Source organism: Triticum aestivum, chromosome 2B (genome assembly GCF_018294505.1).
Source record: "Triticum aestivum cultivar Chinese Spring chromosome 2B, IWGSC CS RefSeq v2.1, whole genome shotgun sequence".
In the NCBI taxonomy this organism is placed as follows: domain Eukaryota; kingdom Viridiplantae; phylum Streptophyta; class Magnoliopsida; order Poales; family Poaceae; genus Triticum; species Triticum aestivum.
In genome coordinates, this window is record NC_057798.1 from 792019859 (window position 1) to 792045995 (window position 26137).

Sequence of the window (26137 nt, forward strand, 5' to 3'; positions counted from 1 at the left end):
GAGAGGACCGCCGCTGCAAGAAAGAAGAGGACGCACGCATTGCTGCGGAGAGGTCGGCTGAGATCCAAGCACGGTGGGGTGTCGCCGACAAAGCCGGGAAGGAGAATGACGGCGTCTGGCCAGCATGTGAGAAGTAGTAGTACTAGTAGTTAGTGTGTGTGTGTGTGTATGTGTGTGTCTGTGTCTGAGTACGAGCATGTACTAGTACTACTAGTTAGTACTGTAGTTTTTAGAGCAAATTACCAGTACATTAGCCTAGACTCAATGAAAAAATTCCTATCCTATGCATCAAATGGCATCTCTTTCTCTATAGGAATTGAGATGCATGTCATCTCACTTCCTATGATTTTCATATTCCTATAAAATTCCTATCCTATGAACGAAAGGAGGCCTCTGCTGGAGTAACTACTGTAGCTAGCAGTACTGTCGGTACAGTAGTTTTTTCTTCTATAAGCGGAATTCAACGAAGTCATGATGGTTCCTTCGTCCGAGCAACTTCAAAGTGGGAAAGGTTCGGCCTGTGATTTGACGGCTCATTAGTCATTATTACTGCGGCGCGACGACCGGGGTGACTCTCCCTTGGAGTTCTGCATGCATGGCAAGTGGACCAGGATGGTCGACGTCCCAAATGTTGGCGAACATACGTATTCTTTCTGATATCGAGGAGCCAGGAAACCGCGTGGTATAGTATCACTACTGATTGGTTCTCAAAAAAATAGTATCACTGCTTATTTATATTTATTTTTTATTTCTGGTGAATGCTAGCATTTCAACTCTTACGACGAGGAGTGCCAAACACGGCACGTGCTGGATGTCCCACACGCCAGTGAAAGGAGTGGGACATGAACAGCATGGTAGAGCCCAGTGCAAAAAAATAGCATGGTAGAACGTCTCCACTTCTTCCACTTCTGGGTCGGAGACCACACGTAGTAGTACTAGTGGTATGAACGATAGAAAGTGCGACCTGGAGATAAAGACACGTCTGGTTGGAAGGTCTCGGGCTTACACGTAAATAAATATAAAAACTAATATGTGCCTCCAACAAATATAGTAGTAGTAGAGTACTTAGGCACGTACTCCATAACATCACCGTGCATTGCACGCACAACATTTAGTGGTATACGTAGTAAGAGACAAATGTCGCCCAAGAGTTCCCTTCTCGACCCACTTTTGGGTGTTTGGTAGAGTGTATGGAGTGTGCATGAGTCCACACTAGTTTAGCACAAATACACTAGATGCATGCATGAAGAGGGGTGTTGAGTTGAGCATGCATGAAGTGGGAACAACTATGCTGAGATGAGAATACAACCAAACACACCCTATATGCCACGCATGTTCATACCATTTGTGCATTTCTACTTCACTTACTGCGCTACATTACTCACGTTCGTACGTCCACTCCTGGGTACATGTCCGTCTCATAGTTCCAGTCCTACGTGTTCTTCATATAGATGGAAACGATCCTTGCATGACACATGCACCTTGATGCTAGATGTCTCGCATGTTGGCAAAAGGATGAACAAAGCTCACGTAAAAAAATAGAGTGGAAGAACATGGATTTTCGACGACCGAGAAGGAGCAAGGAACCTCATGCTGGAGCGTCTGCACTCATCATATTTTATATTATTCAGCGATATAAAATCAACCAATCATCTCCACAATGGACTGGAAGAGTATGAAACACGGCAGCCTAGTGTAGTTACATCATACTAGTACATAGCTAACCCATGCTATCACCATATTTCTTGGCTTCCGTGCGACACCTATCCCTAGTAATCCAGCAGCCCGTATCTCTTCTCCCTCCTCGTCTCTCTCAAAGTGCGGCGGGCTGGCGTTTTTGCCATCTATTGAGGTCGGTTAACTCATCACATGTTAGCGACATGCCAAGATCAATCTAAAAAAATTCCTTTCACGTTCCGTTTTCAAAAAGAAAAAAAGCCTTTCACGTACGAATTTGACTGTATGCTTTGAGCAACTTGCAAGTCCTATACTGCTCCTGTTTGGATACTCTAACTTAGCTAGAGGTTAGACTAACTCATGACTAACCCTGAACTAATTGTAGCCAAAGAGGTGTTTGGGTGACAGTGTTATATTGACAATAAATGCACTTGATGGAGAGAGAAAAGTGATTTTTCAGTGGTCCAAATAAAAACTATCTCCAGTTAGCACCTCTTGGGTGGGATAGTTTTTTTTGGTGGGTTCGGTGCAACTTGCTCCAATTTAAACCTTCATGCTTGGATACTTTAGGGCTATTTGAGCCCCAACTACCTCAAACTAACTCTAACCCATGGATCCAAACAATGCCTATGGCCAGCCTCGACACCGGGAAGTGGCGCTCTCTCGGTCGTCGCGCCGCTTTAAAGCCGATGCGAGTGAGAGGTCACCTCCGCTCTGGCCGGGCATTAATGCGGCACTGACGCTCCAGGGCGATGCTGACTGTTTCATGCGGGAAGCGCACGCTGGCAAGGGAGTATAGGTTTTGAACCGTTTCAGGTGTAGTACTGGTAGTTTGCAAAACTACTCAATTATTGCACTCAGTTTCCTAAGAAATTGTGGTAAAAATGTTACTCCACAGCCTGCTTCCCTTCCCTTCCTCTTCCACCACCCAAGCACGTCCGCAGGAAGCGATCGGTCAACCCTTATATAGGAGTGCTAGCCAAAAATATACATGCATGACCACTAAAATTTCCAGATTAAAGCGCCGCTCCGGCGGGAGTATGGCGTATGTTGTTACCAGTTACCTTCGGCTGGGCCATGGCTACCGGGCGACGGCGACCAGAGAAGAGGCGGCGGGAGGGAAATGAATGCAGCTACTGTTTGGTTTCGCCGTCCGGCTGAAATAAATGCGCAGCATCACGTGTACCCACGGGTGCACAAATTGTAACATACGTGTCTGCTTAAGTAGGCGCCACGTAACTAGTGTGTGTGATATTCTGAGAGACAGAGTGCGTGTGTGCGACTCTACTGTTCGGACATGTACTCAACCTTTTGCATCGGGATATAAGTATAATGGTATTTACTTTAGCTAGTGATTTACGTGGCCATGTTAACGTGGTTGTGTACAAAAAATGTCACTTGCTGCTCAAGATTTGCGTTATATAATTACAAGCAAGATGCTCGTGCATTGAACGGAACATCAATATGCACTTTTTACAAAACACCTGTTGTGATTGACCCATGCAGGAGTAATCCCATGTGTAAAAACTAATGATATCTCGAGAATTTTATCAGAAAACTGGTATCTTGAGAATGTCATCGAAAAAAATGAAAGATGAGAGATAAGGTGAGGAGGAGTGGAGCGTGGTGGTGACTGGTGGTCGGAATGGGCGGAGGCATGGGGATGGACAGCGCCGGCAGGCAGCAGCGGCCACCATGCTAGATTGTTCCAGAGACCTCCTTTTTTAATTGCTCGGCAATGAGGTTGTGGGAGATAAGGATGTGGAGAGAGGTGCGGGTATCTTTTGTAAATTTATCATAGTTTGCTTTCTATCCATCAGACATAGATCAGACGGTCTATATTACAAGATGGCAGGCACACCATCATCGCCAACTCGGTTTTTTATAAGGATACAGATGATAAGTTTGCTAACTACTAAAAGTAAAGTGGGATTTGTCCATGTTATACAAGTAAATTAAGGTGATTGTTTATCATAAGGTTAAGGTTGGATGAAGGGTGGTAGGAACAAATGCTCCGCCTAGAGCATGTGTGTGTGAAATGGAGTCTTAGTGTGTGTGTGTGTGTAAGAGAGAGAGAGAGAGAGAGAGAGAGAGAGAGAGAAATGGATTCTGTGTGTGTGTGATGGAGTCTTAGTGTGTGTGTGGGTGTGTGTGTGTGTGGGAGAGAGAGAGAGATGGAGTCTGTGTGTGTGTGTTTGTGTGTGTGTGTGGGTGGGTGGGTGCGTGCGTGCGTGTGTGTGTCTGTGTTTGTGTGTGTGTGTGTGTGTCGCGGGGTCCTCGGTGGCGGATGTAATTTAAGTGTGCATATGGCTTCATCATAGAGAGGTGATGTGTATGGCAGAGGCCACCAACAATGGGGTGCGAGAGAGAAAATGCCCGTAGAAAGGGAAGAGAACGTGTGTGCGCGTGAGTCGACAACGAGAGAACGTGTTTGTTCGAGAGACACCAAGGAAGACTACTATATATCGATGATGCATGTAGACGGGAATTAAATGAAGGGATGGTCTTATTGGTTCCGGGCATATAGGGGAAGAGTGACGAGAGGGGGGTGTAGCTAGAAGGAGATTGTAAGTGTTAGTGTGCGTTTTACCCATCCAGGCGGAAGTTATGTGCACACGAGAAGAGAACGATTCGATGTGGCGTTAGGGTTCAGGGTAATTAACTATGTATGGAGACATAGATACCTTGAACGTGCATGTGTGAGAGGTATACATGTATACGTCGGATGTGTGTGTGTGCGCGCGTGCATGATCGAGATAAAAAGAAAGAAGACATAAGTCATAAGATCAACAACATGGGAAAGACGGATCGGTACACTACTAGGAAAACCCTTACCAGTAGCACTGTTTTTTTGCTATTAGTAGCGCGGGCAGGCGCGCTACTGCTATGGCGCTACAGCTATTTTGTAGTAGTAGCGGTTGTTCAGGCCATCGCTACTGGTATGTTCAGTTACTAGTAGCGCGCCCCTGGAAAGTGCTACTGGTAAATGAGCGCTGCTGGTAACATTTTGGCCCGCGCCACCGCTAAAATTTATGTTTTTTTTCATATTTTGGCGTTGTACATGCTTAAACAGATATATCTTTTATACAATAACAACTCATCATGAACTAGTTTGTTTAAATAGCATATTCATTACCACTAGTAATCACCACCAAACAATGTTCGTCAATGAGACATCATATATATAACAAGTTGGTCACTAGTCATAATCACAACTCCTCATCCTCCTCATCAACTCTAACACATTGTAGCACATAATAACACATTCTACCTAGGACCTACTCCTCTCATTGGACCTACTCTATCCTCTCTTAGGTAAAATATCATAAAACAAGATAGGCATTGACTCATCATTAAGGAAAATGAACTCTCCATAATGAAGAACGAAGATCATCATGTCTCCAAGTCTTGGCCTACGCACAATGTTGCTTCCAAGTAGCTCTCTACGATGGTCGAAACATTTTCTCCAATCATTTATTATCATGGCTTCCTCACTTTTAGAAATCCGGTATGGACAGGAGTGATGTGGATACTGCGGCTGACCTGGCCGTGGTGGCCGTAAGCTCATAACATGAACGTGACCTCTTGGCAACATCAGATGAGGCACACAATTCATCGGGATTTTCTGTTCATAAGCATAGTAATTGTAGTTAGCAATGTAGTTTACTTTTATAAGAATTTATGCAAAAGATGCACGGATGTCGTAATAGTAGAAAATCTTACCATGCTATCTCCATTGATGTTACCGTAGCACACCGCGTGCACTAGTGGCACATATTGACCATAATTTTAATGAATTCGATAATAGTTATTGTAATTCTCAAGATCAGTAAAAAATGTGATAATACCATCTTTCTCCTTATAAGTTAATTGTGCTTCATCATTGTAGTAGTGGGTTCTGTCTACCATCTTCCGTACATTTTTTGAAGAATGAAAATAAGCTATGAATGGAAATAAGTTGTCAAATATTTTGAAATAAACAATATAAATTACTTAATAAATATGTTTGAGAAACTCACACACCGGTAGAACTGGAAGCGTGTCAACAAGGACCCAAATGGTCATATTCTTTTCGTCGATGTCAAGATCACCAAGATCGAAGGTGAGAAGCATACCCTCATGAAAATCATTCACCTTGAAAAGGGCTTCCCAATTCAGGCAACCAAAATTGGTTGTGTTCACAGAATTGTATAGATTTACAGCAAAATCATAACCATGATGGGTCCTTAGTTGAATTATCTTTGTCTCCACGCTTTCATGATCTTCAAAACCCATCTTCTCCAAGACATAGCTTCTTGCATGGCATGGGATAAGCTAGTCGAATTGTAAAAGACGGAAATTACACATTGAAGAAGCAGAGATGTCGTGCAAAAATAACAAAAAACACTTGTCATCGTTGCGTACGGTATCAATATCGAAGGTCTCTTGGAGCTTGATGCTGAACCGCCGACCTTCTACCAGGTGATGCCTGTCGCATAGACCGCGCTCATCTTTGCAGTAATCGCACATAGCGAATTCCCTTTCGTCGTCAGACATTTCCTAATAGGTAATTAATAATCCATCATCAAATACATATATAGTAGTTTGTAGCAAAGATCATCATATAACAACTAGAACACCTAAAATTTGTAGTTTGTAGTAGTTTGTAGCAAAGATCATCATCGAACCTAGTTTGTAGAAAAGATCATCATATAATCCATCATCGAATACATATATAGTAGTTTGTAGCAAAGATCATCATATAATATCACTAATACATCTCGAATAATAGCTCCTCTAGGTTCAGTAGGCCGCGGTGGACACCCAAAGAGAAGGAACCATCACAGGATCATAGCTCCGGTGAGATCCCCAAAGAATCTGCCAGGTATTGGAGAACATGTCGTTCACCGACGAAACCAAGTAGTGGTGGATGTGCGCATTCTCCTCCGTGACACGATGTTGTACCACCTACGCGGGGGACTCAAGCCTCTGCACCGATGCAGGAGCATGTGACCGCCACCAGAGAAGCTCCAGGTCGATGATGGGCTGGCTCCTCACTAAGCTGCTCTCACTAGAAGTTAGCACCACCCAGTACCAGCCCGGTGGAGCCCAATGCTGGACATGGCCCCTCGGCTCAAGCAGGAGTCCTCCGCCGAGTGGACGACTAGGATGCGGGATAGGCATCATCGACATCGATAACAAAATGCTTAATTATGAAGACAAAATTAATAAACACTTAGCAAAATTCGGCATGACCTTTGCTAAAAGCAGGACATATCGAGCGCCTGAAATTTGCCAGAACGGAAACGAATCGAAATTTCTGGTAAAACATAGGCCACTCGGTTAAACAACTAAGATTGTGACATCTTCAAAATATGACATATATCCACTTCAAATTTGCATATAAAAGGAATAATTGTTTTACTAAAAAAATAACAACAAATGTGATAGTTCAAAATATGATCCTAAGATTAACTAGCTAGGGTTCATACTACATTATCCTAAGATTAACTAGCTAGGGTTCATACTACATTATCCTAAGATTAAACAACTAAGATTAAACACCTAAGATTAAACAACTAAGATTAAAAACCTACATTATCCTAAGATTCATACTACATTATCCTAAGATTAACTAGCAGCTAGGTTTCATACTAAATTTTCCTATGATTAAACAATTAAGACTAAAAACCTAAATTTTTCAACTTGCTAGGGTTCAAAAGAAACTAGGGAGGAGGAGGAAGGAGGGAGGAGGATGTACCTCTCGATGGAGGAGGGCTGGTGCGGGAGGAGAGCCGGCGCGGGGGCCGGGGCGGCCGGCGGGGGAGGAGGCCGACGCGGGGGAGGGTGGCCGGCGGGAAGGAGGGCCGGCGCGAGCGAGGGCGGCCGACGCAGGGAGGAGGGCCAGCACGGTGGACAGCAGCATGCGGGGTCGACGGCGGCGCACGGGGGGAATTGAGGGAGTGTGGAGTGTGTCAGTGAGCTGATGAGGCCGGGGGCGCGAGCAGGGTAACGGGCCAGCAGCGTGCGGGGGAGAGAGTGGGCTTAACAGCAGCGCGGGTAAAGGGCCAGCGCTACTGCTAAGCCCACTAGTTGTAGCGCCGGAGCACATCACACGTTACAGCTAAGTGGCCTGTCCTATTGGCCCCTGCGGCCCGCTAAGCAGCAGCGCGGCCCGTTTTGGCCGGCGCTACTGGTAAATACCTATAGCGTGGGCGCCCAAACAGGCGCTACTGCTAAAATTCTATGTATAAGCATTTTCCTAGTAGTGGTATGACAATATACATGCATGTGAGAATGCAGGGAAGAAGGCCTGACAATTGAGCATGTGTGTTTGTCTTTAAGAGATGGTGGCGTGGGCTGGAGCATGCATCTATGGCGAGCAGAGGGACTGAGGCACAACGATTGTGCAAAAGAGATAAACCTAGAAATGCATATGTATGGATAGACATATATAGTGTGGGTGATAGGAAGAAATGTTGACGGAGAAACTACAGATAGATACAGAGATGGAGATGCTAGCTAGAGGGACATCCGCTAGTTTGAGTGTTGGAGATGACCGCTGGGTGGTTCAGAGGGTGAAGTTATGTGTGTGAGAGAGAAATATAAAAATAGGGCACTTGACTGCATGTAGAAACAAATATATGTAGTGTGCATGATAGGAAGCAAGAATGAGGGAGAGAAAGAAGGTTGATGGATAAACAGATAAATAGAAAGATAAAGATGCTAGCTAGTGTGCATTAAAGATAGGAGTTGAGTGGATCAGAAGGCTGAGTTATGTATGTGGGTGTGGGAGAGATAGAGAGAGGGTGCATGTGAGTCACATACAAACAAATATCATAGAGAAATGATATCCCGAGAGACGGAGTTTTTGTCTGCAAGAGAGAAAGATATTTCACAACGAGAGTGATAACTAGAGAGACATATGAGGGAACGCAAGATATCTCTAGGGAGAGAGAGAGAGTGTGTGAGCGACATACAAGAGAACAGTGGAGAAATATGAGACCCTGGAAGACAGAGTTTGTGTTTGTGTGTCAGAAAGAGATATTTAAGAGGAAGAGTCGTAGGTTCTCATACCTAAGGAGTGAAACACATCTTTGTATGAGGGGTGTGCGAGTGGAACATAGGGGAATAGTAGAGAGAAATGAGACACCGGGAGACAAATTTTTGTGTTCGTGTGAGAGAAAGAGATTCCACATGGAGAATCATAGTTAGAGTCACATAGCATGGAGCGATATATACTTAGAGAGAGATAGAGAGATGGGTCCAAGGAGAGAGTACCGTCAGTGTGTTACGAAGATAAAAGATCATTGTCGACATACAGGTAGCACGAGAGATACCCGAGAGACGATGAACGCATATAGGTAGAGAGAGATAGTCCTATATAAGCACTAGTGATAGCAATATAAGACGAATATCTAGATTAAAGGGGATTCAAATATTTAAACTGGATCGACAATATCATATCGCAAATTGGTGTATCAAACACGCATATTCATTTGAATTTCGGGACACGTGTAATGTTATATGGTTTATCAATATTGGTGAGCCATATATACTTTAATTAGAAACAATGCATGGTTTATATGCAATTAATGTCTAAACGGGATTACACTATATGTTGCGTGTGTGAAACACATTATACATGTTTGAGAAGTAAAAAAACCGCATGAAACACACATTAATTGGAGACAGTTAGCGAGGAATGCATACATTGGATTTCAACATAAAGTAGTTTCAAATATTTGAAAATCCAAATTGATGGATACAACCTTATGAATCTGAGATCATGCCATTTGTAAACCATATTTATGTATAAAGGGTGTTGTGCTTTTGAAAGTATATATAAAAAATGTTGTATATAGAATTTATTCCAATTGAAAATGGATCCCGCCCGAAAAAAAAAGAATACAAACGGGATTCTAATTGAGTTGGCACGGTAAACGTGCACTCTGCAAAATTTGAACGAAGCGGGGAAAGTCGCAGTAACCGCCCGAAACCAAAATCTGCGAGATGGAAATTACTGCTGCCTATCCCTACCACACAAAGCCTATCTGCTCGATTTCTATAGGTTTCGATAGGGGTAGGTTCGTAATTTCACTCAAACGTGACATAACCGCCTGTCACCCGGATTCATACACGGTGGGCGCCAAAACACAGTGTGTCCTCGGCCAAAATCGATTCCCTCCCCGATTCATACACGGTGGGCGCCAAAAACAAACTCTCGTCGGCCGATATTCTGTGTATGCGAGATTACCGTCCTATCCCCAACCGACTAATATTGTTGTGATGTAGGAAATTTCAAACAGGGCTAAGTTTGTAAATTTCCTCACATTTGAGACAAGCGCGCCTGAAGACATGGTTACCCCCTTCCTCTCTACCTCCATTTCCCCATTCGTACTCCGTGGGCGCCAAAACACCCTCTCCACCCCAGCCTCCTCTGTACGCCACCCCCATCCACCACTGTCCTCCTCCACCATGCCAGAGATGATACCCCGACGCCGCCGTCCATTACAAGAGATTGAACTCTCTCATCCACGGCTTCAGACCGGGATCCTTGCATCCCGTCCTCTCTTCATCCCCACCGTCGTCCACCTTGCGAGCGCCGCTCCTACGACCGTCTCGTCCACCACGCCCCGCCGCCACCGTCTACCCTCCTAGATCTGCTTCCACGCTGCTGACAGCCATCGCTACCGCAACACAGTCAAATTCTCAGCAGATGCATACACGAAGCCGCACCAGAGGCGGTACTCTTTCGTATCTGCTCAACTTATTTATCGCAGCAAGAAAATAGATCGCCACTACTTTACTGTGATTTCTTGTCCATCACTTACTTCCTAGTTGAAAGCAAACATTGGTTGCGAAGTTGCCTTTGTCCGGTTTGCACCTTCAGATCCGCCATGGCATGCTCAACACTATACTCCCTATGCTTATGGTTTCCCCTTTTATATTCCACACTAGTTAAATCACAGTAGACTAAATTTCAAAATAGGGTCAGTTGATTTTTTAGAGCTCACCGGTGCCAACGAAGGGGCTTGGGTGGGGACGGTGGTGGGGCCTCGCCAAACCAAGAAAACTCTACGCGGGTGGGGGCGGGGTGGGGGTGGGGTGGCGGAGGAACACCGACGGTGGGGGCCAGTGGTCCGGCCGGCGGCCCGTGCGGTGTTCTGTATGGGAAGAATCAGAGATGAGGAAGAAGAAGGGTTGGGAGATATAGGATCTTCATCCAACCGCCTGAAATGGTCGACTGACCCAAATGATAAAAGCCACGTGACTTGCATGCAGACATGCCTTTATATTCAGTACCATTATCATACCTGCTTAGCACTGCTCCTGAATCCATCAAGCTAAAAAACGTGCCACTCATAATTCCAAACTTGTTGCTCAAGTACGTATCTGATATGATGTTTATATTACTAAAACAGATAACATTTAATTGGTCAGCTAATGTTCCTACTTTACTTTCAAAAAGCACGTGCACCACATATACAGAGACAGCAGGGAGTTGCTTTCTTAATGCGCTCTGGTTCATCATGTGTGGGCGCTGCGCAACAAACATTTTATTATCCAAAATCTGCTTGCTCTTCTTTAGCATGTTCCTCTTCCGTTCTTCTTTAATAAGTACTCTCCCCGTTCCTAAATACAAGTCTTTGTATAGGTTCCACCATGGACTACATATGGAGCAAAATGAGTGAATCTACACTCTAAAATGTATCTGGATACATCTGTATGTGATCCATAGTGGAAATCTCTACAAAGACTTATATTTTGGAATGGATGGGAGTATGATAGTAGTACAGTATGTTCCATGTAGTGAAGATGAGCAGGGACATTTGCACTGTAGAGGTCTATACGTTCGGTTGTGATGGACACTCCGAACTCTTCGAGCCTCTTGGATTCATAGGATTTTGTGAACATAGGAATAGGATTTGTAGTGGCTTGCCCACTTGAATCCTATAAGAATAACAAGGAAATGTGGGGAGTAGTGTCGCCTTTGAGAGTTACACTAATATTAACCGTGCCGCACCTTCTGTTGAAGAGAGCTGGTATCTGAAGCCTTTCTTGCCGTACCGGCAATACTAGCACATATATTCCAGCAAGTTCCACTTTGCTGATTTTACTCTGATGCTTACGGTTTTCCCGTTAGATCTACACTATGATCTGTGTAGCTGCTTTGTGTCGCACTAGCAGCAGTACACTCTTCAAGCTAAACATTGCAATGACTTACATTTTTTTATTTTTTTTAGGTAATTGACTTACAAAATTGGCACCAAGGCATTGACTGCCATTCTGGATGCAATGAAACTCATACGCTCCCCACCTATTGATTCTTGTTCAGAATATGATCCTAATGACTATTTTAACCTCGAGGAGTCAAAGGCAGATGGCATGTCCTGTTCACCCATCAAGGTGCCTGTTCAAGTTTGGCAAGCTTTTATTGATTGCGTGTATCTTGCATATGTTGTCTTGCATTTTCTTCTACTTTGTTGCACCGCCATCTGCTTAGTTTACTCATCATATATGTCGAGATGCCATGCCCATCCATTATCAATACATATTCCATCTGTCATCATACCATGTTTTCCCACTCAAATGTTGTTCTTGTGCATCGGACATCAAAAAGGAAGAGGGTGATTGCCGAACCTGAAGGAGCACCAGCAAAGTCCTTAAAAAACGTGGTGGTGCCGGAGAAATCAGACAGCACCCCATTTATATTGGTTGTACAACTAGTGACACAAAACGTAGGACCGACTCTAGCAGACTGTACCCATACTTCACTGGCCACAACACTAGCCCCACCACACAGGACCGGCACTCCAGCAAAAGGTATATCGATTTCAGTTGCCATAGCACTAGTCATACCACAGAAAAATCCCACTCCAGCAAAAAGTACAGCAAGTCCACCGACCGAAGACATATCCCAACTGCAGAGACGGTCAATTCCTGCAGATTGGAACCCCATTCCAGTTATTCCCAGTTTAAAATACAATGCTTTAAATGTTGTTAGGGACTACGTGCATATATTCCCATCATGGGAAGATTATAGTGAAGACAAACACCATTTTCACATCTTCCTGTCCAACTTATGTGTAAGTGCTATTATTCATGGTTATTATTTTCCTGTTTTCTGCTGATTGAACACATCAATGATTTACATTACATTTGTAAGTAGGCTAGTGTCAATCTGGATAGTCATGACGAGCAAATCTTGCTTGTGCTTTTCAAGTAAGCATTGCAGCAGTATTGGTGTTACCTGAGGAAATCACACTTTGATGGGAAGTCTATAAATGAATTTCCGGTGAAGTCACCTGTGCTAAATTTAGAAGACATTGAATGGAAAAACCTTGTTATGCACTGGTCTCGTTCCCAGGATGAGGTACTATCTATGAAATCACATGACAATTTCAACTTCTACTTTTCCACATGTGCATTACAGATCTTTTTTGCAGGAAATCTGCTCGAAGAAGAATTCCGGTATGAAAAGAACGACATGATATCGCACATATGCTGCCCACTGCTTTTCTCTTGTTAGTACCTGTTGTCCTGTATCACTGTACTTGCATACATACATGGTTCATTATGTGACAGTAGTATGAATGATAGCTTGCTTATCAATTGTTCGCTCCAAATTATCTGATCTGTATGAATGGTTATATTAATGTAGAATATATCCAATGCCAATGAATTTTTTTAGCTCTGCATTGTTCTTGTAAGTACGTGTTGTTCTTAATCAGTGTACTTATATTGACAGGTAGTTGTTCATGTACCATCACTTTGCAGCTTATTTTCCTTTGCCCTTCATTTTCTACACATAAGATCTATATTTACTCTTACCATAAGGTTGGATAAACTGATGGTACTGAAGAAGTTTAGCTGTGCATTGCTCTTGACTGTACCTTTTGCCTGTATCGTTGTACTTACATTTATAGCTACTTGGTTATGTAGCATCACTCTTTGTTTTATCTTAAATATTCTCCATTTTTTCTTATATTATCACATCTATATTTACTCTTAACAAAATGTAGAATAAAGGCAATACTTATGAAGAAGATTACGTGGTAAACTTCTTGAATTGCCCCCCCCCCCCAACAGCATGGACAAGGGCTTTATAGAGCCTGTCTTCACCAATAATGTAAGTTTGTCCTTCTCAAGCCTTCAAACTTTGTTGTGTATATCTGGTTAGGCATGACTGCAACAGATGTTTATTTTTGGTGTTTGCATCAAATTGCATGTTTAAAGTTTATTATGTAGTTCATAAACAAAAGTTTGTCCTTCTCAATTTAAGTTTTTAGTTGTACAACCAAGTTCCTTCTTCATACCATGTAAATTAAACTATACAGAGCAAGTGATCTTCTTTTGCACTGCATGTATGCTTCTGTTCTTGATCTGTAATCCAGTGGTGTGGTGAACCTACCCACTACAACACAATGTCATATTCTGCAGTGTCTTAACTATGAACAATGTCATATCATTCTACTATTATTTAAACCGTCTCTTTATTTGTCAATCTGAAATGGGATAAATTGAGAGCACACTAACCATTGATACTTATGAGTTCTTGATCTGTAATCCAGTGGTGTCGTGAAGCTGCCAACTCCTTCACAATGTCATTTCCTGCCATGTCTTGACCTGAACAATACCATATTGTGTTAATGCAATTTTAAAGTGTGTCACTTTATTAGTCAGTAAGAAATGTGATGAATTTTCAGCACTGGTACTTTTATGTGCAAAACCTGCCATCTGTCTGCTTGTGTATTTTTTCTTTAGTGGATGGCTCTTGATGGCCTTTTTTACTTGCCTCTGCACCATTCAACTTGTAGTTTTAGCATCCCAGTCCGTGGTGGACCAGCAGCCCATTTGCTGGGCGGGCAAACCTACAGAAACCAGCACTCGATTTTTCATCGAGCCCCAAAAACAACACAACACTGTGTTTGTTTTGAGGCCGAAAACATTACGGCAGGGGTTGAGTGGGGGAGGGGGGAAGACAGAGCAAAAAGATTAAAAAGAGCTGATGCGTTGTTGCTACCCTAACAAAGAAGGTGCAATTCTTCTCGGGAAGAAGGTGTGTCGTTGACACCCACATGTCACATACCCCACAGTCGGCATACTAACAAGTTCACACACAAGTACAACAGAGAAGGTAAACATTCGTATCAAACTTAGGTTCACAGGACACGTTCATGTTCATAGCCAACATTCACTATCAACAACTCAAAATATTCATATATACACAAGTTCAGCATGTCTATGCATCCAAATGATTGATAGATCACACGACAATATTCATAGATAATTCACAAAAAGATTTAGATGTACACATGCTCAGTATGTTTATGCATCCAAATGATTGAGATCACAGCCAATATGATCCATGGACGAACTTTAATTACCTAGGGTACAGACTGGTAAATGTTGTTCAGTCGGAGGTACTTCATGCTAAAATTAATGCTTGTACGAGTAAACTTTCGAGTACATAAGAGGCAGCACAGACAACCTGAACTTTGCTTGTAGGTTTATCCTCAAATAGTGGCCTCGTGCCGAGGGAGGTTTGAGAAACATGGCCACTATTTTCATCCAACTAGTTTACTCGCTCATCTTGGTCATGTAGCTCGCAAAAACTCTACATTGCAGACGAGAAAGGATGCGGTTGAGAAAATGAACCACCCAATTTTTTTGCGGTTCAACTAAAATGGAGCATCCATAGCGTGCAGACTGATTAAGTGCGAGATGAATATACGCGTCAACCAACTTGTCTGGAATCTTTAGACTCCATGCCATATAGTTTGCTACCATATCTACCGATAACCAAAAGGCACAAGTTGGGACCAAAGACTGGACTGTGTTTTTCTGGGCTATGCGCCAAGCAATATTTTTGGCGTTGACTCTCCTAATACTTGGAGTTTGACAACTGGTTGACGCCGGTTGATACTCGAATGAATATAGGCACTTCTTAATAACATCGATGCTTGTCTGAGTGAACTTTGGAGTACATAGCAGCAGCATAAGTATCTGTCCATCTGATCTTTTTGTGCAGTTCTACTGAAATCACACAATGCAATGATTTTCCTGCGAGTTTAGGCTCCAAGTTACTACTTTATAAAATCCGCAAACAGTAGCACAATACCAAATTACCAATACATGACAAGCACAATAATCAGGATAAATACCAGTACCAACCTGTGTGAGGTAGCATATCAATTACTATTTCCTTTGACTGGAAGCCGAGATAAGCGAAGCGACTGACCGCAAAGGAAGAAAGCAGGCCCAGATCAGCGACTAACAGGAAAGGACGGAAGCTGTCGAGGCAATGAAGCACCCAAAGTTTTTGTGCAGTTCCACCAAAATCTAGCATCCCTGTTGGCACATATATTGAGAGAGTGAGATTATTGTAATAGTGGGACTAGTTGATGAAACATACACTAACAAACAGAAGCACCCTCATTATCTTAATGGGTAAAGTTAGCAACATAGTAGTCTTTCTTAAAGAGAGGTATTAGTTTATTTAATCAGTGCCAATTAGCTCAACACTCAAAACATTGCCATGTATCATAGGTTGCAAAACTTTAACGTGCAAAGATAAAGGAGTTTCTCATGACAACAAACTAATATGGATGATGGCCTTAGGCCCGTACCAACCTGAGCAAAAAAGCTTATTCATGTAGTCTCATAAGAGATGATAAAGCACTCACTGGAATCACTCAATAGTATATATTTTTGTGCACCTCAAATGTATGGTTGAAATTACTCTTGTTTACCAGTGCTGAGATTATATCGAAAGATTATCAAGAACTTCGCGCAGAGTTAAAGCATTGGCTAGGATACAGTTCATTGTATTGTCTTGTGTAGTTCCACTAAAATGTATGATTGGCACAACATGATCCCCGTTTGCACAAGTAGGAACAAGGTGAAACCTTCATTAGCTTAGTGAGAAAGGATAGAAAGACATTAGCCTATTACTCTAACAGTAGCATCAAATTCATGATGGACAATATGCAAAACATTGCCTCATTGAACCAATGGCAATAAATTGACATGCAAAACAATAGCACTATTATGTCATGACACTAATAATATTCGCTCCCTGCTCCACCACATGATTCACCTCCATAGACAAACATACACACGTACATGATTCAACATAAGGTGCTACTAAAGATTTCTTTTAACTCCGACAAGAAAATTAGGCAGCAATAAATTAGTGGTACTAAAGTACTCCTAATTAATTAAGTGAGACAGCAGAAGTGGAAGCGCTCCCTGGAGGATCGTCTCACATGTAAGGTAGTCGTTGTCGAAGCCCTTGAATGGCCTCGACTGAGGCCTCTTGCTTCAGCAAGATCGCCTTGGCACTATTTATTCTTCTTCCTCTTCATGCTCTGTTTCTCTTTCTCCTCACCAGTTGGTGAAACCAAGTACATGATTGGCCTTCTAGTTCAGAATTGGTTTGGTCAGTGAGGGAGTACAAGTTTACTAGTAAAAAATAGCATTATTTTCTCATGGCAGTCGCAAAATAGAGATGAACACATGCATTAAATATCATTCTTACCTAAAGGAAGGTTATGGAGCCAATATGGATGATGAGGATTGGAATACAGATCTCCCTTTGTGCAGTTCCACCAAAATGAACCAACTGTTCCATTCTGACATTCTAGTTAAACAACACAAAAGTCACTTCTTTTAAGAAGAGTTTTGTGTAGTGCACCAAAAGGTCACAACAGCAACCAGGTGAAATGGATATCCCTGTTTGCACAAAAAGCTACAGAGGAAACAGACAGAGTCTCAAACAATTACAGGCAAAAACATTTATCTAAAATTGCCATGGCTTCTAATAGTGGCATGGCTTCATTTTACTAGGGGCATTAGATTAAGAATAGCTAAATATTTGGTATAAGGGCATGGGACAGTGGATGCACCAGCAGTCTAGCACCATGTACCTATACAAGGGCATAAAGTGGTGATTCATAGTTTGTTGGTCCCATTTTTGTTCACTCTAGCCACGTACTCCTATGTGTGGATAGCAAATGTAGTCCTGGTCATACCACTATGTACATCGTTACCACTATATTTCCCTTTTCGACCAAGAGACCGGTTGGATGACCAGTCTGTACTACGTTCACCCCCTTTCCTTCCTGTTTGTAGCAAGTGCGATGTACATACTAAATTCCCCCACCCCCACTTTATTTCTTGTTTGAACCAAGTACAAGATTCGACTCCATGAAGTAGCTTTACCTCTAACAATAGAAAAAAAGGAGACGTTGGACCATCCGATCGAGAGGGGCTGAGAGGTAGAAAATGATGCACATGCAGCGACATAGCGAGCTGGGGAAGTAGAGCTAAGGCGGTTTCGAAGGAAGATATACCTGAAGGTCGTCGGGATGTGGATAGGTGGGCGGCGGGAGGCCGGATCCGCCCACACTAGGGCAACGGCGAAGGGATCGGAGGACCTCCCGCGCCGGCGCTCGGCCAGAGATAACGGTGAGGTCGGCAGTGGGTCTCCTCCCTCGCTGTCGACGACGGCCGAAACGCTACCCCTCTTCCCCTTCACTGGCTAAGGGGGATACGTCCGGATCTGTAACCTGCGGTGAGGATAGAAAGACAGTGTTTTTCAAAGGGAGAAAGGCAGTGTTACCACCCCTATCTTGTTTAGATCTGGAGAGGATGAGAGTGTGTGAATAGAGCAACCCTAGCAAGCAAGCGCGGAGGCTCCGGTATCTATATACGAGTGGGGTAGTTTTCCTTTTTCACTCCATCCAAACAATTGTTTAAAATTGTGTACTATGTGCCAGGTCGCCGTTTTTTTAGTTGTTGACTGTTTTTTGAGATAGTTACCCGCTTGTTCCAGGTGGTGTTACGGTGCGTCAGGTCTCACTTTGTATCGTTCAAATCTGGTACAAGTCCCTCCATTAAATGAACAACCACCCCCTCGTAAAAATTGTGAACAAGCCCACAGCTAAAATTATCGGAAACCTGGGTTGCCCCAACATGCATTATTATTTATATTTTCTACTTCGTCCGTTCCTAAATATAATTCTTTTTTATTATCCACACCTAAGCCAAGAATATTTGTATTAGCAGTGAACCCCACATGTCATAGACACAAAAAGTGTGGCAAGATTGCCTTGCGCAAGCCAAAGTGTGTCTAACAATTTGAGCAAATCAAGTTAGGAAAGTGTGGCAAGTGTGGGAAAAATAATGTGGCAACATAAGACAAATATAGTCACAATCCAAACAGCCCCGTAATTTTTTGTGACATGCATGAAAATTTGGTTAGTTAAATTTATAGTCAAAATTTGGCAAGGTGCATCAAATCAACACATGCAAGTATCAAAAGGAAAGTCACGGCATGCATGCATGTGTTGTACACCCTCCATTTCCAAATATAAGTCTTTTTAGAGATTGCAACAAGTGACTAGATATGAAGCAAAATATGTCTACATACATCCATATGTTGTAGTCCATTTGAAATGTGTAAAAAGACTTATATCGAGTGCAGTGCTTTGATGTGTCGCGTCAACTCGTACAAGACATAGAAGTTTGATTACTACAACGCCCTCTCCCTCACGGACTGAGCTCCGGTGCCTTAATTGCACCTGCCTTTGGCTGCATGACAGGTGGTCCAACCACCTATTGGGCCCACCTGTCATTGACGCAAAGGCAGGAGCAGTAAGTCAATGAAGCTATGTCCCTCCCTCATGCATGAGTGTGGTGGCTGGCAGGACTAGTAGAAGCTTTCACTACACGCTATCCCTCCTGCACGACGTGGACAGACATGTAGCAGTGGATTCGATACTTAGAAGTAGGAGTAACATCATTGTTTGTCTTCTCGAAGAGGCGAAGAGCCAAGCGCAACCCAAACGTGGCAGTTGCGAATGCTCGCGTGGCAGTCTTTGTTTAGGGGTGGGGCGTGGTGTGGTGCCTTGGAGCACGCATATAGCCACGCTCTTGCATGAGACAAAATTGCCATTTGAGCCCACTATTGTATTACTAGTACTTATTGAGCACAATATTGAGCACTCCTATATGACTAGCCGCTCTATCTACATGCGGGACATCCGGGCCATCCACCAAACCACAGTGAGGTGCTATAGTCGAGACTCACCGGACACACCGGTGTGGCCGTCATGACCCGTCATATCATAAAACCCACACCTTTACCAGCAGTGGTAAACTGGCCTCGAAGTTGGACTGGACGAAGCAACCATCATTTCACTGCAACGCTCGTTGAAGCCCTTTCTCCCCTTTTTTGAAGAAAACCTCACTCCAGGCTACTCACTTCTGCCATTTTTCTTCTATACCGACGAAGGAAAGGTGGGTGAATCAATGATTCTGCTATATTTTCATTCCAAGAATCTTCTTTTTGCGAAGCACCGACTGATTTTCACAGCCTATTCTTTTCCCATTTCCATTGCAATTGTGGTTTCCTTTCGATTGCTTTTTGTTTGTCAGTTCATTGATGGATCCTTGAGCGCTAGGAAAAGAGTTGCTGGTGGACAACCCACTCGGGACAGTGATCTCCAGGAAGCAAGCACCAACCAAAGAGTTGACCATGTTGGCGGGCCAACCCATGGAGACAAAGAACTCCAAGAAAGAAGCATTGGCCAAAGATTTGATGACGTTGGCAGACGAACTCCTCAAAGAAAGTTGGAAGAACAGGAAGGGCACCATCGTGCCTACCCTAGAAACTCTGATGGCCACCTATGAGAGGCTCAAGGCCGAGTTTGAGGAGATAGTCGCCATTGAGAAGCAGTATTCCCCTGGCAAGGTGATGGCCCCCATCGAGGACGAGAAGATGGCCCCTTGAGGGATGGGATCCCCCGGTGAGCTGCACAAGGTAAAAAATAATGGCTTATTACCACAGTTGTGGGTTTTGATTATTTCCAATGTGCTTGCTAATATGTTAGGTTTGTGCAGGTGCCAGTGGATGTCCTTGATGATTCCGATATCGCGGCCCGTCCTACGGACAATGCCCCAGAGATCGTATTCGATGTCGCGGTCCGTCCTGTTGGCATCTCCCCAGAGATCGATTCCCAATCCACTGTCCATCCTGTGGACATCATCCCAGAGATCGATTCTGATGTCGCGGTTAGTCCTGTGGACATCGCCCAAGAGATTGATTCACATGTCGTTGTCTGTGTTGTGGTCATTGCCCGAGAGATCGATGACAAGAAATAGTTGGTCGCATGTTTAATTACCAGAATGATGCGTGTTACCAACCATCTTAAGGCTAGTGCACTATCTTGTGTGGGCGGTACTTTCTACTTTTGTTTGATAGTGAATCATGCGAACCCTCTCCGATTATGGAAACAGATGTATCCTCACCAGCTTTTGATGTAATATATGGCATGCTTAGATGTAAGTTTGAACTATTTATCATATCAGTAGGGCTTGTTTGATGATTCTTGGTGTTAGTAGGCTAGCTACTGTGCGAGCTATAGTACCTGCAAAACACTCACCGAAGAGAAATGTTAGGGCTGATGAGCTCGTGGTATGCTTATACTTGTAGGCTTAGTCGACACGGATACATTCAGGCCTCATTTGGTTCACAGGGTAGGAAAATCGTAGCAAAACTACAGAGACGTACAACAAAAAATCATAGCAGTACAGAGACGTATTCCCTCCGTTCCAAAATAGAGGACGAGCAACGAGTATTCATTGTTTTTTTATGAAAGCTATTGTCTCCACTGTTATGATGGAGGAGTGTGAAACACGGCAGCCCAGTGAACTTGGCTTGTGCACCACTCCCTCCTTCCTCATGTAATACTACCATACTGTTGACTATAAGGTTGGCTATAAGGTTACAACTTTTTCTCACTTTCTATCTATCTAATTCCTCTCAAATGTTTTTTACCTTTCTTTTTTTAGACACAATTGTTTTTTTATGCCTAGGAGCATGTGTAGAGACAGGCTCTTGCAAAGCCCACTCCTTGACTTTCTCAATGCCTCTGTCTCCTCCACATAAGCAGGTACTACTTGCTATGCATGCATGCGGCGGGCAGCTGGCGTCCGAGGGAGAGAGCGCGCGCGGGGAGGTGGGGGGGTCTGGTGGGCCAGGGCAGCCAGAAGTGGGCTTGGAAGCGGACCGGACTCCCACATGGCCCACCTCACATTATCACCATATATTTCCTGGAGTCCGTGCGCGGCGGGCGGGCGATCTCTTCTCCCTCCCCCATCTCTCTCTTCTCAGCCGACGCCTGCCGAGCGATTAGATTTCGGCTATCGACGGTTCATTCAATTGCAGTCCCACATGTCAGTGAAATTGAAAGACAACGCGTGTCCCCTCTGATGAGCGTCGTGCGAGCCGGACTATCGGGGTTGCGATGCCTACGAGTCGTAAGTGTGCCGCCTTTTCCTTTAGAACTTGCAAAGTGTAATATTTTCGCGTGATCGATCAATAGAAATCCATAACAAATTGACGAGGGCGGTGCTTTCCCGCTCGTTAGGCGGGCTAGTTTGAGTGATATGACGTGCTACAGTGCCGTCCACTTGCTCCATTTTTATGTAAGCAATAGTTTACACTCTTACGTGGGAGGAGTGCGAAACACCGCGGATCTGATTTTGATTGATGGATAACTGTTCCCTGCCAAATAATGGAGCACTATTAGCGATTATAGGATGATAGTTGGCCTTCTACTACGTAGCCGGTGCCCGGCATGTTAAATATACTAGTAGACTGGGCATCGATGCCCTGGTAAATTTCTTCACACTGTGCGGGTGCAGCCCCTACAAAGATGGGACCCAGATGTACATAGAAAAATCAAAGCAAGCCAACCTTTGGTCAATCCTTCACGCGAGTTCCTCTAGTCCACCTTCAGAAAAAAAAAAGGGGCATCGGAGCAGCACGTACAGATGGTAGCATATTCGATTGCAATGCTCGAATGGGGCATCGGAGCACGGACTTGGTCCGGTTCCCAGAAAACATTTTATGGCACTGCATGAGCTATGGAGGGCACCGGTGCCAAATAATGTAAAAGTAGATTTGGCACCTCTTTTGTCCTACATAGTGGAAGGCCTTAGGGCATCTCTAGCGCTGGCCCACAAATTTACACCGACATCTGTCCGAGGGCACTAATGGATGCCATCCGATGCTGCCCGCATACCTTTCGACAACTATATGAACTAACCAGACGAAATTCATGCAAACAAAGCAAATTTCAAATTAACTGGATGAAATTCATTACATTTCAAAAACTTTTCCTACAAACTGGACGAAATTCATTACATATTTCGCACAAACAGTACTAAAACCTAATCTAAACGATCGCTGGTGCCCGACCACCATGTCCGGCCATGAACCTGAAAAAGCCAGCCATTGCTATTGCCTCCTCCTCATCCGCCTCGATAACCTCCTCCTCCGGAGCACAAGGTTTTGAAGATTTCCGCCTCGACGTCGCCGTCAAGAGGCTAATTGGCCGCCGATGTTTACCCCACCAAGCTTGGCGTCAACTGAGTGGAGTAGCGGTGGCCTTCCTGGGACCAGAGCGGCAGTGACCTACGGTGCACTACTCTTCCTCCCTGCCGGCTGCGCCCGTGCACGCGCGCCGGCTTCGTGGTCGTGGCCGCGGAGGGTGACCGGGGGCTGCCGGCGATCTCCTTCATCTGCTCCTGCGATAGTACGTCGAACAAAACTTTGGAGCGCGCCCAGAGCGGAGCCGCCGATGTCCCTCATCTGCTCCTATGACAGTACGTCCAAGAGAGCTTCGGAGCGCCAGGAGGCCATGCTTAGAGTGGTGCCAACATAAGGAGGGGACCAGAGGATAATGAGTGTGGGTCTTTGGCTATGGCTGGGAGCTGGGCCTCAAGTTAATATAGCGGGTGAATGACAATGAGTCGTGGCAGACGGATGGACAGCAGGTGCCGGAGTAGGTTCGTCGGGCGTGAATGCGGACGCTGCTTCAGTGACTTAACTGCAGGTACGTTGGGTTGCTGACATGTGGGCCCAACGGGCACCTGGCCCGCATGTCAGTGACACACCAACTGCACCTGCAGTTAACTCTGGTGAATGCGGCATTGACGTTCTGGAGAGACGGTGACCGTTTCAGGCGGGAAGCACGCGCTAGCGATGGAAGGGGTTTCGGTAGGCCAGGGCGGTCAGACACTGGTGTGGTAGTAAAGTGTGAACTCATGGATGACGAGCCTTTGAGGCATATGCGACACGTATTGACAACCAGGCGTCCATGCAACCGCTCTTGTCACCAGCTAGCCTTCAATGACCACCATTAGACAGCACACTACCATGCATAACTTACGAATAATGGACGAATCGATCAGACACACACTTGTGTGCAGTGTCACTAAGATCGGTCGCTCACGACAGTACATACTTCATACCATAGTACCCTATCTAGCTAGGCTGTTTTATAGATTGTCGTTGTGATGGAGATATACATGAGCAAGGCGCTCCGAGTATGACCGTTGGTGTTGAGCCACGTGAATACATGCTCGCCATTCGCGTAGGCCTCCATCAAACATCTAAACAGTAATGTCAAGCACTGTCGAGGCACGCAGGTGATGGGCTTGCCATTTGCGTTGCACCATGAGCGGGACTTTGATTGAGAGGGCGACGTGCATGCATTAGCATGGTTTGACATCGTGAACGTGAGTGTCTGACGCAAAGTATTTCACTTTCATTTGGCTGACGAGTGTGCGTTGCAGCGACGAGTCCGTGGTTTGATTCCCTACATATGCATAATTTTGGTTTTTATTTCTTTCTCTACTGACAGGTAGGACCGCGTAGATAGATAAAGAACATGAGCTAATGAGGCGCATGCGGATTGTTTGACTGGTCAGCTAGACAAATACGGAGCTATACGCTGAGCCAGTGACTGTATAATCACCATATCTCGTATACAATGATCAAAGTGAGCTACCAAGACAAGTTCGATGACCGCCAATGCATTTTACTAGGTAATAAATGACCAGGATTGAAGGGGAATCCAAATTTCCTTCGTCTTCTGTCCTTGAGCTCTTGACAAACCAATGCACTATACAGTTGTCCCGCCACTTCACCCCAGAGCTCTTACCAAGCGTTGTTCATGCCGCCGCGTCGAGTTCCTTGCCGCCCACGACCGCACACAAAATGGTAGGGAAGAGATGGCATCCCGCCGTGCCGACTTCATTGCCGCTCACAACCTCACACCTATGTGGGAGGAACTTGAAGCTGCCAAGGCCAAATGGGCGGTAGAGCAAGAGGCGGTGAAAGCCGCACAGAGGGTGCGGAAAAGTCAGAAAGCACTCAAGAAAAGAGAGACCCACCGCCGCAAGAAAGAAGAGGACGCACGCGTTGCTGCGGAGAGGTCGGCGGAGATCCAAGCACGGTGGGTTGTCGCCGACAAAGCCGGGAAGGAGAATGATGGCGTCTAGCCAGCATGTGAGAAGTAGTAGTACTAGTAGTTAGTGTGTGAGTGTGTGTCTGTGTCTGAGTACGAGCATGTACCAGTACTACTAGTTACTACTGTAGTTTTTAGAGCAAATTACCAGTACATTAGCATAGACTCAATGGAAAAAATTCCTATCCTATGCATCAAATGGCATCACTTTCTCTATAGGAATTGAGATGCATGTCATCTCACTTCCTATGATTTTCATATTCCTATAAAATTCCTATCCTATGAATGAAAGGAGGCCTCTGTTGGAGTAACTACTGTAGCTAGCAGTACTGCCGGTACAGTAGTTTTTTCTTCTAGAAGCAGAATTCAACGAAGTCATGATGGTTCCTTCGTCCGAGCAACTTCAAAGTCGGAAAGGTTCGGCCTGTGATTTGACGGCTCATTAGTCATTATTAGTGCGGTGCAACGACCGGGGTGACTCTCCCTTGGAGTTCTGCGTGCATGGCAAGTGGACCAGGATGGTCGACGTCCCACATGTTGGCGAACAGAAGTATTCTTTCCGATATCGAGGAGCAAGGAAACCGCATGGTATAGTATCACTGCTGATTGGTTCCAAAAAAATAGTACCATTGCTGATTTATATTTATTTTTTATTTCTGATGAATGCTAGCGTTTCAACTCTTACGACGAAGAGTGCCAAACACGGCATGTGCTAGATGTCCCACACGCCAGTGAAAGGAGTGGGACATGAACAGCGTGGTAAAGCCTAGCGCAAAAAAAGTGTGGTAGAGCGTCTCCACTTCTTCCACTTCTGGGTCGGAGTCCACACGTAGTAGTACTAGTGGTATGAACGATACAAAGTGCGGCCTGGAGAGAAAGACACGTCTAGTTGGAAGGTCTTGGGGCTTACACGTAAATAAATATAAAAACTAATATGTGCCTCCAACTAATATAGTAGTAGTAGAGTACTTAGGCACGTACTCCATAACATCACCGTGCATTGCACGTACAACATTTAGTGGTATACTTTAGGGCTATTTGAGCCCCAACTACCTCAAACTAACTCTAACCCATGGATCCAAACAAGACCTATGGCCAGCCTCGACACCGGGAAGCGGCGCTCTCTCGGCCGTCGCACCGCTTCAAAGCTGGCGCCA